Below are 15,302 nucleotides of genomic sequence, written 5' to 3' on the forward strand. Positions count from 1 at the left end.
AAGTTATTACTGAGTAGACAGCATACTGCCATGTTACTAGCACAAGGCGATATTTCGGATTAGCAAGCTACTACATCAAGCCCGGAAAAAAAGTACATGCCACAGATATTGTCAAGCAGTAAACTATCTGTATTTTCTACTATTATTATTATACTAAATGTTGAAGATTTTAAGAGATCAGTTACTAGATCAGTAGTGTTTGACATTTGCAGACCTATAAAAACAATTCGAGGTAGGCTAAATATCAAAGCAGAACTTCTCAAGGATATGGGACCAGATTTCCAGTGCATTCGTTACTACGACTTGATGCAGTCGCAATATCTCTGCTACCGTGTCCCGAAGTGCAATAAACTAAAAGAGTCCAGCGGCTCACGGGAGGGTCGGGGGAGTATCGCCCCACCTGAGAAGAGAATTTATGAAACCATATACTTCTGGAACAGCTTTTTGCGTCGATGATTTAGATTCTGGGGCTTGACAAGACGCATGGGGGCCTGGGGGGGGGGGGTGTAATCTTCCAAGATAAGGAGTAGGGTCTAATGAGGTGGAAATATGATACTCGTGATATAAATGATAATCATTCTTATAAATTAACAATCAGCCTGACCTTAGGTTATAACCACCCCCGACCCCCCCCCCCTACCTCCAAAATAAAAAAAAACGAACTAAAACAAAAAAAAAACCCCAAAAAACGGAAATTTACCTCAGGTTGGTTTTTGGCCACATGTGGTATTATTTGTACTAAATAAGTTACCACGCTACGATCTGATGATTCGATATACTTAAATAATCGCTGAAAATAATCTTTCATTGTTTTCGGGTTCTCTTGTGCTGGAAAGCACAACAATCAGACTTAATATGCTCATAGGGGGCGGGGGGGGGGGCATGTTGATGGGCTGAGATTATAAGTTTTACAATGTTAGTGTTATCAGATTTTTTGGCTTGTTAGTTTCAAGGTGATTGTTTCCATTGTGTGTGGTGCGGTCCCCAACATATTCTATTAGAGTCGGAGTAGAATATAACAGAAACAGGAATGAAAACCAGGTAACAACAAGGTACCAGATCTGATATCAAAAACGAGGTACCACGTTCGGTTTTTGATTAGGGGGCTGGATGGCCGAATGGTTACCACGTGCGCGCTGTATCATAAGGTCTGTCATTGAGTCAACTGGCGTGGTTTCGATTTCCCGGTTGTACGTGACAAGGAGTAGGGTCGCCTGTCCAACTTAGTGGGTTTTCTCCGGGTCTTCCGGTATCCTCCCACTGCTAAAGACCCCTACGTGCAATCGAATTATTGAAATAAAATTGAACCATATGTTAGTCCCGAAATGACTTAGTTTGTGTTGAGTGGACGTTAAACCCCATTTCTCTCTCTCTCTAGTTTGTGTCAAGTGGACGTTACACCTATCTCTCACCCCCCTCTCTTTCTCTCTCTCTCTCTCTCTCTCTCTCTCTCTCTCTCTCTCTCTCTCTCTGTGTTAAACAGTGTTGACTGTAAAATACTTACATAAAATGTCAGCTTTTCTATTTTCGAAGAACGCATCTAATAGCTTATCAAGATAAGGTGCGAATATTGGGGCGGCTTTAGCCCCTAAATTTTGGAAAGCATAACCAGCATGAAAACAAATATTTTTGTTCTTCTGTTTTAAAATATCTATAAATCGTTCGATTATTTTCTTTTCCTTGGCTAAATGACCGGTATCCAATAACTGTAAAAAGAATAATAAATAGGTATTACATTACTTACAACTGTGTACTACATCGTTAATTAATACCACATCGTTAAACAGGTTATACCATATCGTTAAACAATAACTACCATATCGTTCAACAAGTTATACCATATCGTTAAACAAGTAATACCGTATCGTTTAACAATTAATATCACAATTTATACCCCATCGTTTACACAACTACGACGCGATAATAAATGTCGTGTCGTTTTTATCCCCACCATACCAATTATATCCAAATAATAATAAATTATACCAATAATATCGAAATACTAGTAAATCATACCAATTATATCCAAATACTAGTAAATCATACCAATTATATCCAAATAATAGTAAACCATACCAATTATATCCAAATAATAGTAAATCACACCAATTATATCCAAATACTAGTAAATCATACCAATTATATCCAAATACTAGTAAATTATACCAATTATATCCAAATACTAGTAAATTATACCAATTATATCCAAATACTAGTAAATTTTACCAATTATATCCAAATACCGAACTGATTATATCCAAATATCAGCACTAGTAATCGACTAAATCAAAGACATTATGAACCTTTGCCCTTTAACAGAAGCTTTCAATGACAGGAGAAATAATGCCGGACAGTCTTGCAAATCTAATGCCAGGTTTCCACTATCACGATTTGCGCTACGATTGAAATCGTGGTTTTAATCGTGGAGTAATCGTGGTGATCCTATCAGGTCTTATCATATATTGTGGCCAGTCGTAGCAATCGTGTTGAGCGTGTCGAAACGTATCAAAACGTATTAAAACGTATCTGCATGTACCAGATCGTGGACTCAATAGAGATAATCCTATCGCAACGAACCATGCGACAGTGGGGACCATGCATTAGGTTTTTACGTTCGCTACAAGGTTCGCAGACAAATTCTAGATCTGAGCGGACTCATTAGGAATAATCCTATCGTAACGCATCGCACGACATTGGGAACCTACCATTATTGTGATACACATCAAAGGAACAACTTACCAATTTCATCAAGTTATCGGATAATGAGACGAAGAAATCATAATGCACTCCAAAAGGTTCATTTGTCTCAGGATCTATAAAATCTTGTTGAAAATTGGTCAGAGTTATCGACGCTAAAATATTCAATTCCTTCTCACTGAATTGTCTTTCTCCCCTAGAAATGGTTAATTAAGATTGTGTGAGAGAGACAGATAAATGGGGTTTAAGGTCCACTCGACACAAACTAGATCATTTCGGGACTTACATATGGTTTAATTTTATTTCAATGATTCTCTTGCGAGTAGCGGTCTTTAGCAGTGGGAGGAAATCGGAGGACCCGGAGAAAATCCACGAGGTTGGACAGGCGACCCTACTCCTTGTCACGTACAACCGGGGAATCGAAACCACGCCAGTTAAGTCAATGACAGGCTTTAGAATGAGATTGTACCGGCTGTCTTAATTCAGCATTTGAATAAAAGGTTTATTTCATGGCTGGATGGCGGAATGGTTAACGCGTGAGCGTTGTATCATAAGGTCTGTCATTGAGTCAACTGGCGTGGTTTCGACTCCCGAGTTGTACATGACAAGGAGTAGTGTTGCCTGTACAACCTCGTGGGTTTTCTTCTGGTTACTCGGGTTCCGCTCGCTGCGCTGCTAATGACCCCTATGCGCAAGCGAATTATTGAAATAAAAAATTGAACTATATGTTAGTCCCGAAATGGCCTGGTTTGTGTCGAGTGGACGTTACGTTAAACCCCATCTCTCTCTATCTGATCCGATTATGAAATGAAATGGGGTTTAACGACCTACTGTTCTGCATCGACTGGGCTAATGAAGAAGGGAACACGCCATTCAGGTTTCTATGAGGGAAATGTTGCCCGGACAGCGGCACTGCGACTTTTTCTTATGTCGAATTGCAACTACTAAGGGTTCTTTTACGTGCTCGTAATGTGTAAATGGAATCTCGTTTTTTTGTCCCATCCGAACGACTATACGTTTTCCCTTGCCAGGCCCTCTGATAAGGTAGAACCACCCAGATCAACTTCCTCGATCAACACAGAAATGTAACCCAAACCTTCAGGTTAGAGAGCCAGCTTCTAGCCACTAAAGCCACCGCGGCATCGAGGATATATAAAAACATACTTACCCAATAGTTTTCATGAAATGTTCTGAAAGTCTTGTTATAACTTGTCCCGGTTGGCGATTCTCCTATGGAAAATCTTCCGTTTTCATGATGGCCTCAATTCTCATCAGCGAATCAAATATTAACTGGCGATGTTCCTAGAATTAAGATTTAGGTTCAAAGGTGATCAATTCGAAATTTAAAACTTATACAGGGACAAATATGATATTTGACTAATCTAACCGTTTAGCTTACGTGACTATTTCAAAGCGCATTTCAAAGCGACCCCTCCCCCTTCCTCCTATTTAAGAAATTCCGGAAGTGTAACCATGGTACTTGGTCGTCAAGGCTAAACTGTTAATAAATTCAAACTGTTCTAAGAACGACTTGATGATGTTGAAGTCGTCGCGGTCCGTTGCTGGTAAGTTGGATGGTACTTTGTGAATTTTAATAGCAACACAATTCGGGGTCATTAGCAAAACGATTGAAACCGTCCTGGTCGCTAGCAGCAATCAGTTATAGCTTACGTGACTATTTCAAAGCGTATTTCAAAGCGACCCCCCCCCCCTTCCTCCTATTTAAGAAATTCCGGAAGTGTAACCATGGTACTTGGTCGTCAAGGCTAAACTGTTAATAAATTCAAACTGTTCTAACAACGACTTGATGATGTTGAAGTCGTCGCGGCCCGTTGCTGGTAAGTTGGATGGTACTTTGTGAATTTTAATAGCAACACAATTCGGGGTCATTAGCAAAACGATTGAAACCGTCCTGGTCGCTAGCACCAATCAGTTATAAAATAGCGGTGTTGTTTTACCACAAACAATAGTTTATTCAGGATAGCTGAATATTGTTACATAATGGCAGATGTTATGGATAGTTATTATTTTCATTATTTTAATGTATCAAATAAGAAACTATGTGCAAAGTTGCGTGTTTCGGGATCAAAGATATTTTTCATAAACACTGATTCAAAGTTGAGTAAATTCTTAACTAAGAATTCTGACGTCATTTTAGAGAAGCCCCCCCCCCCCACCACCAGTCTTTACCAAGAAGCTTAATATGCGCCATTAATTAATAAAACTTCTAGGTCTTTCCACCTTACCTTTAAATTAATTTTATCAGTTTCATCTAAAGCCGTGAGAGCACAATCAAATAATCCAATACATTTATCTTCTAATATTGCTAGTATATAATCCACTATTTCCGGTAAAAACGATTTTAATATTTGTCCCTTTCTGAAATAAACCAATCATATCATGTTATCTATTTGTATCTATCTGAAATAAACCAATCATATCATGTTTTCTATTCGTATCTATCTGAAATAAACCAATCATATCATGTTTTCTATCTGTTGGTATCTGAAATAAACCAATCATATTACATGTTTCAGTTTGTTGTTAATCGGATACCAACCAACAGGAGTATATAATGTTTTAAACCGCTAATAGATTATCATTTTATGTGGACTTTCAGTCGATCCTAATCCAGATATGAGCTCGGAATTCTTGTTTCTTGTCGCCAATGATTGGACGATCGTGACAACCATGCAAGATTAAAAATCATCGAATGAGAGACTGCTAGTTGTAGTATGCAGTGTGAGTTATCGCCCATATTTCGACAGGCGATGGCACCCATCACGTGGAGTCCATTCAACACACACCAGGGGGTCTTTAACAGTGGTAGGAATTTGGATAACACAATGAACCTAACACATTGTGATCATCTAAATTGTACGTGTAAGACCACGTGCGTGTAAGATATTGTGGCCATATACCCCGCCCCCCCCCACTCCTCGCCATATTACAAAAAAACTGGGTGGGTTGTTGACCCTTTATAAATTTATATTATCATGAGATTGTTAGTCCCCAATATTTGAGGCCGCAGTAGCCGTGCGGTAAGGATATAGACTTAATTTAATAAAAACAAATAAAACTAAGATGTCCTTACTTTAAACCCTTTAATAATTCTAGCAGTATTCCATTTAAAGCACCTGTTACATCTCTCTCCGTCCATGCATCGCCCGTAAAATAATGTCGTCTCTTGAAGAAAACATCACAAAATTCTTTAGCTTCAGTTTTCATATCCTGAACAGTAAAACCAGATTCAACATCAGAACAAAATCTCGGGAGAACCACACATCACACAATCCCAAGCCGATAAGACAAACATGCGGACAAGACAAATTACACAGACATTGCCAGAAATAAACAACAGATATCAAATGAAGAGAATGGATCCGTTATGTCAGCATGCGCTGCCTGACACACCTGACCTGTCTGTACCGGTTCTGGTTGACCATCACTAGGAGATGGGTGTAGCGAGAGAGAGAGAGAGAGAGAGAGAGAGAGAGAGAGAGAGAGAGAGCATTTAACGTCCACTCGACAAAAACTAGGGCATTTCGGGACTAACATACGGCTCGATTTGAAAGGAAACCGGAGGTTGGATAGGAGACCCTACTCCTTGTCACGTACAACCGGGGAATCGAAACCAATGACAGACCTTATGATACAGCGCGCTAACCATTCGGCCATCACCCAGAGAGATGGTTTAGCGTCCAATCTACACAAATTAGGTCATTTCGGGACTAACATATTCGGCCATACAAATTGTGAACTTCAGTAACATTTAAACCTCGTATCCCTTATATGTTACCCAAATCAAAATACCTTCCATTTTAAGATTTTTTCCTTCGCTCTAAAGGCGCTTGCTACACTCGGTAATGCTTGGTTTCTATGGAGACCAGCTTTAATAATCCTCAACCATAATCCTATACGTTCTTTAGTACTGTAAAATACAACGAACACGTGCTGTAGAAATATATCAATACATTTTGAAAGCAGTAATATTCTTATCAATTTATCAAACACAACCACACACAGTCTTTGTAGTCCAGCTTTAATAAACAAATTTTGACAGTAGAAAATGGCGCTCTGTCCCAAGACCCTGGTATATAAATGCAATAGAAATATCAGTTTCTAAATTCCAAAAATAAATATAAACTGGAACAGACGATTCCCGTTATGAAACTAAATATTATAAATGAATTGTCATGTCCTATTGAAGAACCTTAAAACAGGATCTGGAAGAGTTGTTATATAATAGGCGTTCTTATTGATGTCAGGAATTAGCCTGTGAAACGGTCTGTTAAGGCGATTTCTTGGCGTTCTCTGCGCGGAACTGTAGGTAAACCCCTAGAAACGTCAACGCTAATTGATTAATCAATGTCTGACGTCATTGGTTCAAAAGTCGCTCGTTTGACCCCTGACGTGAACTCCAGGTATAACTTCTCAGATCTTCATGTAGTGTAGGCTATCGAAAGTAAAAAAAAAACGAAACGAAATATAGATCTGTATTTTACTTAGATTGCTAAAAAATGAATGTCCAGTATGATTACATGCCCTTCAATACAGTTATGACTTCCGGCTTGTGGAAATAAGGATTTTGGGAACTGATTTAACAATAACAACTTACTTGTTCATGGTAGGATTAAGTATATTATCAAGAACTGAATCCACCAATCTTTTACTACAATAAACATCATTGTCAGATGTTTCCAATAACTCAAGAAATTTTGGAGCAAATTTATCAAATATGGCGCTTTTTCCCTGAAATAATTAAGACAAATTTGAACCGACGTTCGTGTTGTTAGTAAGGGAGTCAGAATTCTCAAGACTAATCGAGCATGAAATATTGAACTTTTAACTTTCTGACTCGCTCGTGGGCGCCACAAATAGCCCGACACAACACCAAGGAAAGAGTCCAAAATCAAATGAAGTTGGATTTAACAATCTACATTCAGCGCCACTCGGACTAATGAAGAAAGGGGTGTGGTCTGAGAGACATTTAACGCGCCTTCTTATTGTCGAATTCCAACTCCCAAGGGTCTTGTGGTTTCCCCTTGTCAGTAATGCAGGACGGAGGGCCTGACAGGACGGCTGTCTAGTCGTGTGGATGGCACGAAAAACCGAGGTCCCGTGTACACATTGACGTGCACCTAAACGATCCCTTGGCAGTTGGAATTCAATATAAGAGTAGGCCGTAGTGCCGCTGCCCGGACAAACTTTCCCTCATCGCACACTGCATGGCGTATGCCGTCTTCATTAGCCCAGTTTAGGTGCAGAACAGTTGGACGTTATATAAACCCCATTTCATTTCATTTCCCAGGGGTCTTTTTACGCGCCCACCAATGTGTAGACGGAACCTCGGTTTTTCGTTCCGTCCGAGCTAGAAACTGTACCTTGTCAGAACCTCCCTCCTACACCACAGACAAGGGGAACCAAGCTCAAAATAAAACCCGAGGAATTTTCTCGGGCATCACTTTGGACTTCGAACCTTCTGGTTAGTGAGCCAGTGTCTTACGCATTGATACACCGTGGCTCCAACAGACGACATGAAATGGGGATTAAATTCCTACTTTTCTATAAAGATCGACATACGCCTTACAGTGTGCCTTGAGGGCAGCGGCGATGAGGCCTACGTTTGTATCGAATTCCACCCACCAAGGGATCTTTTACGTGGCACGTAAATAGTACACGGGAACCTCGGTATCCCGTCCAATCCGAACGACTAGACAGCTGTCCTTGTCAGGCCCTCCGTCCTGCACCACGGACAAGGGGAAAACCACGTCTGAAAATCACGACAAACTTTCTCGACCAATGCAGCGATCTAACACCCGACCTCCAGGTTAGCGAGTCAAGAGTCAGATATATTTTCCAATAAGAATCAAACGACAATTGATCTTAACTAGTAGTTTGGCCGACTGGGTTAAACGTCCGCTTCCATAAATTGACTTACCTTAATTTTACCAGGTTTTATCTCCGACCAATAATACCCAATATCTTCTATAATTTTACCATCTTTCGGTCCGTGTGTCTTTTTACTTAATATTAGAACAAAATCTATCGTATCTTCACAGATGTCTTCAAACATATTACTGTCTCTGTTGATAAAACAAATACAACTAAAGGCAAGGTTCATTTACAATGAGCGCGTATGCGAACTCGAACTTCTAGTGGCGGGTTAGATAAAGAGCTAGTCATTCTTGCTATCATAGTTCGAAAGTAGATAATGTAAAATGAATAATTTGAAAATTTCATTCAAATTACTCTATTGCGAACGAAGATATTAGCCTTGGGAGGTTTGACAAGACGTGTGCAATAATTTCAACCACCGTACTGGTTGTTCGAAGATAAGTCTCGCTCCTCCGTTTTTAGCTTAAATCAAAATATGGCTGAATTGTTCCAATCTATTTAAAATCGGATAACGCCGATGCCATTGAGAGTTGATTATGGTCTTGTTTTGTTAATAAATGTCTAATTAATAGTTTAAATAACATTTCAGGCCTAAAGAAAGACCTGCAAGAGGCAGATTTAGCTCTTGCATAATGTATGTTTAATTTGTAGTGGTGGGTTAGACGCGATATACTGAATATGGAGTGGCGGGTTAAACTCGTTATACTGAACTTGTAGTGGTGGGTTAGACACGGTGTATTGACTGATGACAGGGACTCTACTGAACTTGTGATTAAAAACCTACTGTAAACCAGATTTGAACTTTCTAAATACTGAGTTGATTTTATCGACCCCGTCCTCTTCATACGGTCCACCAGGATCACTTAACACAGCAATAAAATATTTCAGACAACTTTTGTAAAACTCTGCGTCTTTAACATCCTAAAATTAAATGAAATTTCCGAAAATTTAAGGTCAATCTGAGACTAACATAAGCCTGTTTATTCTTCTATCTCGGTTACCGGGGCAGTCAGCGAGAGAGAGAGAGAGAAAAAGAGAGAGAGAGAGAGAGAGAGAGAGAGAGAGTAACGTCTACGCGACACAAACCATGTCATTGCGCGATTAACATATTTGTAGAGGTCTTTAGCTGTGAGGGGAAACCGGGGGACCCGGAAAAACCCCACAAGGTTAGACAGGTGACCCTACTCCTGGTCTCCTTATCACGCACCAAAGATCAATATAAAGATATCTATAATTTTAAAGGAAAATATAGAAATTTACTGTATACTATGTGACAATAAAATGTTGGGGTTTTTTTGTTTATTAAAAAAGGTTTTGGTCCAATTGTAAATGAATTGAAATGGGATTTAAGTCCTACCTTTTTACCAACTGGCCTAATAAAGACGAGCATACGCGATACAGCAGGATATTGGAATACTTTTGCCCACTTTATCGTCCCATCCGAACGACTATGGGATCTAACCCGAGACTTCCTAGTTAGTGACCGAGAGCCTTACTCACTGAGTCACCGTGGCTTCCTGATTCTATTCTAATGTAGGCATATCGCTTCCGCAACAAAAGGAAACAACTTTAGAACCTTCTAAGGCTAGTAGATCGCCTTGCTAATCTTCTCGTTCTCTAGTTTCTCCCAAAAACATTAACATATACAATGGCATATAGTAATTGAACTGCAATATACAGGTGACAATTCTATGGAATACAATTACTGCTTAATACTGAGGGATGTTTCAACAAGACAATATATACATGTACACAACTGTACTTAGTTAATGCTGACCAACCAGAGATACCCTTCTAATTAGCTTAAAAGGAACCTAACTTACTTAAAGGAGCTAAGTCGCTAATATTTGGGACCTAGAAATTGACACAAATGGGTCGCAACGCATATAATAATGTAATATGAATGTATATAAATTGATTTACATTCAATCGTTTCTGTTTTACTGTAATTTCAAATCAGTTAGGTTCGGCTAAATACGCCAGTATTCTCAATCGAATTTCAATCTCTAGCGTCTGGTTATTCCAGTCTAGGCCGATAGTATTTATTGGGCATGCTCTCCAGATAAGAATATAGCGTCACCGTTTTTCGAGTCCCTTATTACAAATAGCGCTGAAACGCATTATGGTACACGATTCGTGTACCAATTGTAAAATGTTTATTTTGTCTTAAATATTGGATATCAGAAGGCCATCTTTTCCCGGTAAGATCACAACATCAATGTTGATTTAAACGGACAAATAAATCGTGTTTTCACTTTCGAAGATTTTGGATGATATTGAGTTAGAGACTTAGCTACTTTAAGGTATTGTAATTATAAAAGTTTAATGCTAATATACTGGATATAGACCACTTGAAATCAACATAAAATGATTAATGGATAACTTGTTGTGGGGTATTTACAATGACCAGGTTTTAATAATCAAAACACCCTGAAAGAAGATGTAATTGATTAATATTATCAATAAAAAAATGTTGATATATTCAGTAATTGTATTCCATAGAAATATGACCCTGTATACATAACACCAACCATAAAAACATTCCTGTTGTATTTATCCCATATTATAACACCGAGGTTGTGATACATGTCATACACCTTTTTCTCTTCCTTCAGGAAATTCAGTTCAAAAAAAAGATATAGCTCAGCAAAGTCTCTTTGTAAAGTCTTCTTTAATTCGGACCTGTTCATGTAGAAATATAAAACTTATTGCCATGTTAGGATACTCACAAGTATATGATTCTTGCCCTCGGAAAGTCAACAATAAATTTTCCTGCTTCTTTAACATATCCTGGGGGTGTGGGGGTGGGGTGTAAGGAAAGATTGACCCATAGCTTTTACTGATTGGACACTAGTTAAGCCTAGTTAAAACACCGAGGCCCATCAAGCGGGGGTGAAAGATACCGGGAAAATAATGTTCCATCAAGATCATTTATTTTAACTTCAAAACAAATTCTCTATCTGATAATATAATACGATATACTTACTTGGCTTCCACAAGAATTTCAAAAACATCTGACAAATCTTCAGCAAATTTTGAAAATTCTTCAACTGGCAACGGTTTGAAATCTTTTTTAAACAGGTTTAATAATTCTTTCCATTTCTCAATTGAACATTTCTATAAATAGAAGAACAGTTAAACGATGTGACGTAGTATCATCGACCATAAAGGGACAGGGGCAATATTAGTAAGGGCCTAATATATGATGTATAAGCTGCATTATAGGCAAATGATCTGCAGCTTTGGAACAGTTAATAAACACTGGCAACCAGAACGGAGAGATCTATATGGAGAGAATTTATGAATGATGTTGCATAGTGCCGTGTGTGCACTGATAATTTAGGGTTAGAACTTTAAAGTTTACTCTTTGCTGAGCAGTGAAGAAGTGACGAGATTTTAAAAGTGATGTTACATGACAATCATTTGGATGCGTGTTTACACCTTAAGACCCCAATCAGCTAAAATAGAGGATTAGAAGGTTTTACCTTCAAGTATCTATGTAGCTCCTGTGTTAATGCCTGCACGACAATAACATGAGTCGGTCGTAATCCAAGTTTTAACGTATCCATATAAAACTGTATATAAAGTTGGTGTAGAGGTCCCAGTTGATTGTCGGACATGACAGTGCTGAAATAAAATGAGAGAGAGATAGAGAGCGAAATGAGATCTAACGTTCACTCGACACTAAAATATGGTTCAATTTTATGTCAATAATTCGCTTGCGCGTAAGGGTCTTTAGCAGTGGGAGGAGACCGGAGGACCCGGAGAAAATCCACGAGGTTGGACAGGCGACCCTACAACCGGGGAATAGAAACCACGCCAACTGACTTAATGGCAGACCTTATGAACGAAGCACACGCGCTAACCATTCGGCCATCAAATCCCCCTGTAATGAAAAGAATAACATCGAAGGATAAAGAGGGTACAAGGTTCCTCTGTAGAATGTAGGGGGTGTAGATCTAGAGCTTATAGTTGTGGTGGGTATACTGATAGGAATGTTTTGGGCTAGTCTAATGTACCTACTGGGATAATGAAGCCAAGCACACACTTGACTTATAAACCTGTCCCTAGAGCAAAGATGGCCACGACTCCTTGAGAGTAGCGTGCATTCGACAACGTATATGTAACAAACGATTGGGAAACTCTCTTCCAATGAAATGAAATAAAATGGTGTTTAACGTCCTACTGTTCTGCACCGACTGGGCTAATGAAGACGGGCATACGCCATACAGTGTGCTATGAGGACAATTTCGCCTAGTCGTAAATTGAATTCCAACTATCAAGGGTTCTTTTACGTACACGCCAATGTGTACACGGAACATCGGTTTTTCGTCCCATCCGAACAACTATACATTAATTTCCAGGGCCTCTGTCCAACACAACTGACAAGGGGGCACTGCGCTTGAACATTCCGATGAACTTTGTTGGCCAACACCGGGATCGAACACGCGACCTCCGGGTTAGCAAGCCGTCGTCTTACCCACTGAGCCACTGCGGCTCCGACCTCTACCAGGTTACTGAAAAGTACAGTTTTATAGATAGTACACATATTCATCTGGTTGATTGCTTAAACTCCAAATGAGTTACCGGTTTGTTTTGGGTGGTGTGTGTGTGGGTGTGGCCGGGTGTGTGTAGGTGTTGGGGTGTGGGTGAGTGGTTGTGTGTGTGTGGGTGTATGGGTGTGTGGGTGTGGGTGATGGTGGGTGTGTGTGTGTTCTCTTACTTACCACCACTCCCCAGACATTCGACCAAGTGTGTTTGTAACCATGTCAACAACCACTTCATTCTGAATGTCAGTCGTACAGTACTTAGCCTTTAAAAGTCTAAATATCATGCAGAATTCGTCTACAATGTCCTTGGCTGGTCTACTTTTGACATCGATTTTCCAATTCTCCAGTTCATCATAAAAATGTTGTCTGCTCTCATAAGTGGCGTTGATGAAATCTGTCCTGTTTATGACGTCAATCATGTCCACTGAAAGATGTAAACAGAAATCCAACACAAATCAAAATGAGCCTGCGCTCAAAGACATTAACAGTAGTAAAACGAAATACGTGTCTCCCCTATAGATTAACCCAGGGTATAGTGGAGTAGAACGGAATGAGTACACTGGGGATACCGAGGATGGCAGGTCTATACACGAGTGGACTATCCCTATTTTCCTTGCCAGACCCTCCGTCGTCCTATACCAATGGCAAACCAGGCTGGTAACTCTGGCTGGTAATGGCCATATACAAACGAGTTATAGGCTTTTCTTTCAAGCGACTCGTTTTCCACGAATGCTCCCTTGGATATTTTAGTTCTCTAAATTTGCCGGTAAAGCTGGAACTTCCTTTAGAGCTGTCCTTATATATGAATGTTGCATTTACATTTGCCAATACACATGAACGTTTCACATACATTTGTCCATATTATGTTTAATTTACATTTAACATGAACGTTTCAGATACATTTGTCCATATTATGTTTAATTTACATTTAACATGAATGTTTCACTTACATTTGTCCATATAATGTTTAATTTACATTTAACATGAATGTTTCACTTACATTTGTCCACATAATGTTTAATTTACATTTAACATGAATGTTTCACTTACATTTGTCCATATACATGAATATACCATTTTTTACTCCCTCGCCTTTGTATAATATTTGTACTTGTATGGACAGTCATAATAAATGTTTTGATTTTTAAATTGTAGGGCGGGGCAATTACGATTTTTGGATAAGTGTTTCGTATGGGCACCGTTTTGCGCCAACGTTATTCTATTTAATTTTAGTAATCCGTGCACCCGATGCCTAGACCATAGTAACCCACTCCCAGAAATGGATACTGGTATAACTGCCAGTGCGTTACTAAGAAAGTAGTAGAAAAGCCCAGGTACGTCATTAAGCCTAGTTCTCGTTGTCTCTTGTACTAGTCAACGACTTCAATACATTAAACAGAACATTATTTAGAGAACTTAAATAACCTTTACAGCATATATAAAGATACTTTGTGGGAGATTAGATAAAGAGCTGACAGTTCTCACTATAATAGTTAGAATAAAACTAGATAATGTAAAGGGAATATGCTGAAAATTTCAGTCAAATTGCTCCACTCTGAACCGCGATATTAACGATTGAATATTAGGCCTAGCCTCGATCATCATTACTAAAGTCGGTACGATAAAAAACATAGTCTCGATTATCCTTGTTTGGATTTAATAACCAATGAGCGTTGATTGAAAATCCGACACAAAACCTAAAGAAAGTCCTGCAATAGGCAGATTTACCTCTTGTATAATGTATGTTTAAATATACGTACCTGACATTGTTATAGATTTACCGGTTATATTATACAAAATACTCAAATGTTACAGAGCTGTAAACAAGAAATATACAAAATTCTTTCATAATCCAGTATGATACAAAGTCATCTGTTACACTGTCATATGTTACACTGTCATATGTTACATTGTCATCTGTTACACTTTCATCGGTTACACTTTCATATATATAACACTGTCATCTGTTACACTGTCATGTGTAACACTGTCATATAATACACTACTATGCGTTACACTGTCATATAATACACTACTATGCGTTACACTGTCATCTGTACCACTGTCATATGTTAGGCTTTCATCTGTTACACTGTCATCTGTTACACTGTCATATGTTAGGCTTTCATCTGTTACACTGTCATCTGTTACACTGTC

General features: G+C 38.9%; 1 long non-coding RNA gene across 1 annotated transcript; it reads right to left on the bottom strand.

Annotated features, from left to right (window-relative positions):
- Positions 1-12,098: 12,098 nt before the first annotated feature.
- Positions 12,099-15,040, bottom strand: LOC126817283 (uncharacterized). The gene is made up of 3 exons (XR_007678959.2): positions 14,906-15,040; positions 13,323-13,569; positions 12,099-12,222 (listed from the first exon to the last, which is right to left on the bottom strand). It is a non-coding gene; the product is annotated as an uncharacterized LOC126817283 (long non-coding RNA).
- Positions 15,041-15,302: the final 262 nt, after the last annotated feature.

This window comes from Patella vulgata, chromosome 4, assembly GCF_932274485.2.
Source record: "Patella vulgata chromosome 4, xgPatVulg1.2, whole genome shotgun sequence".
Lineage (NCBI taxonomy): Eukaryota > Metazoa > Mollusca > Gastropoda > Patellidae > Patella > Patella vulgata.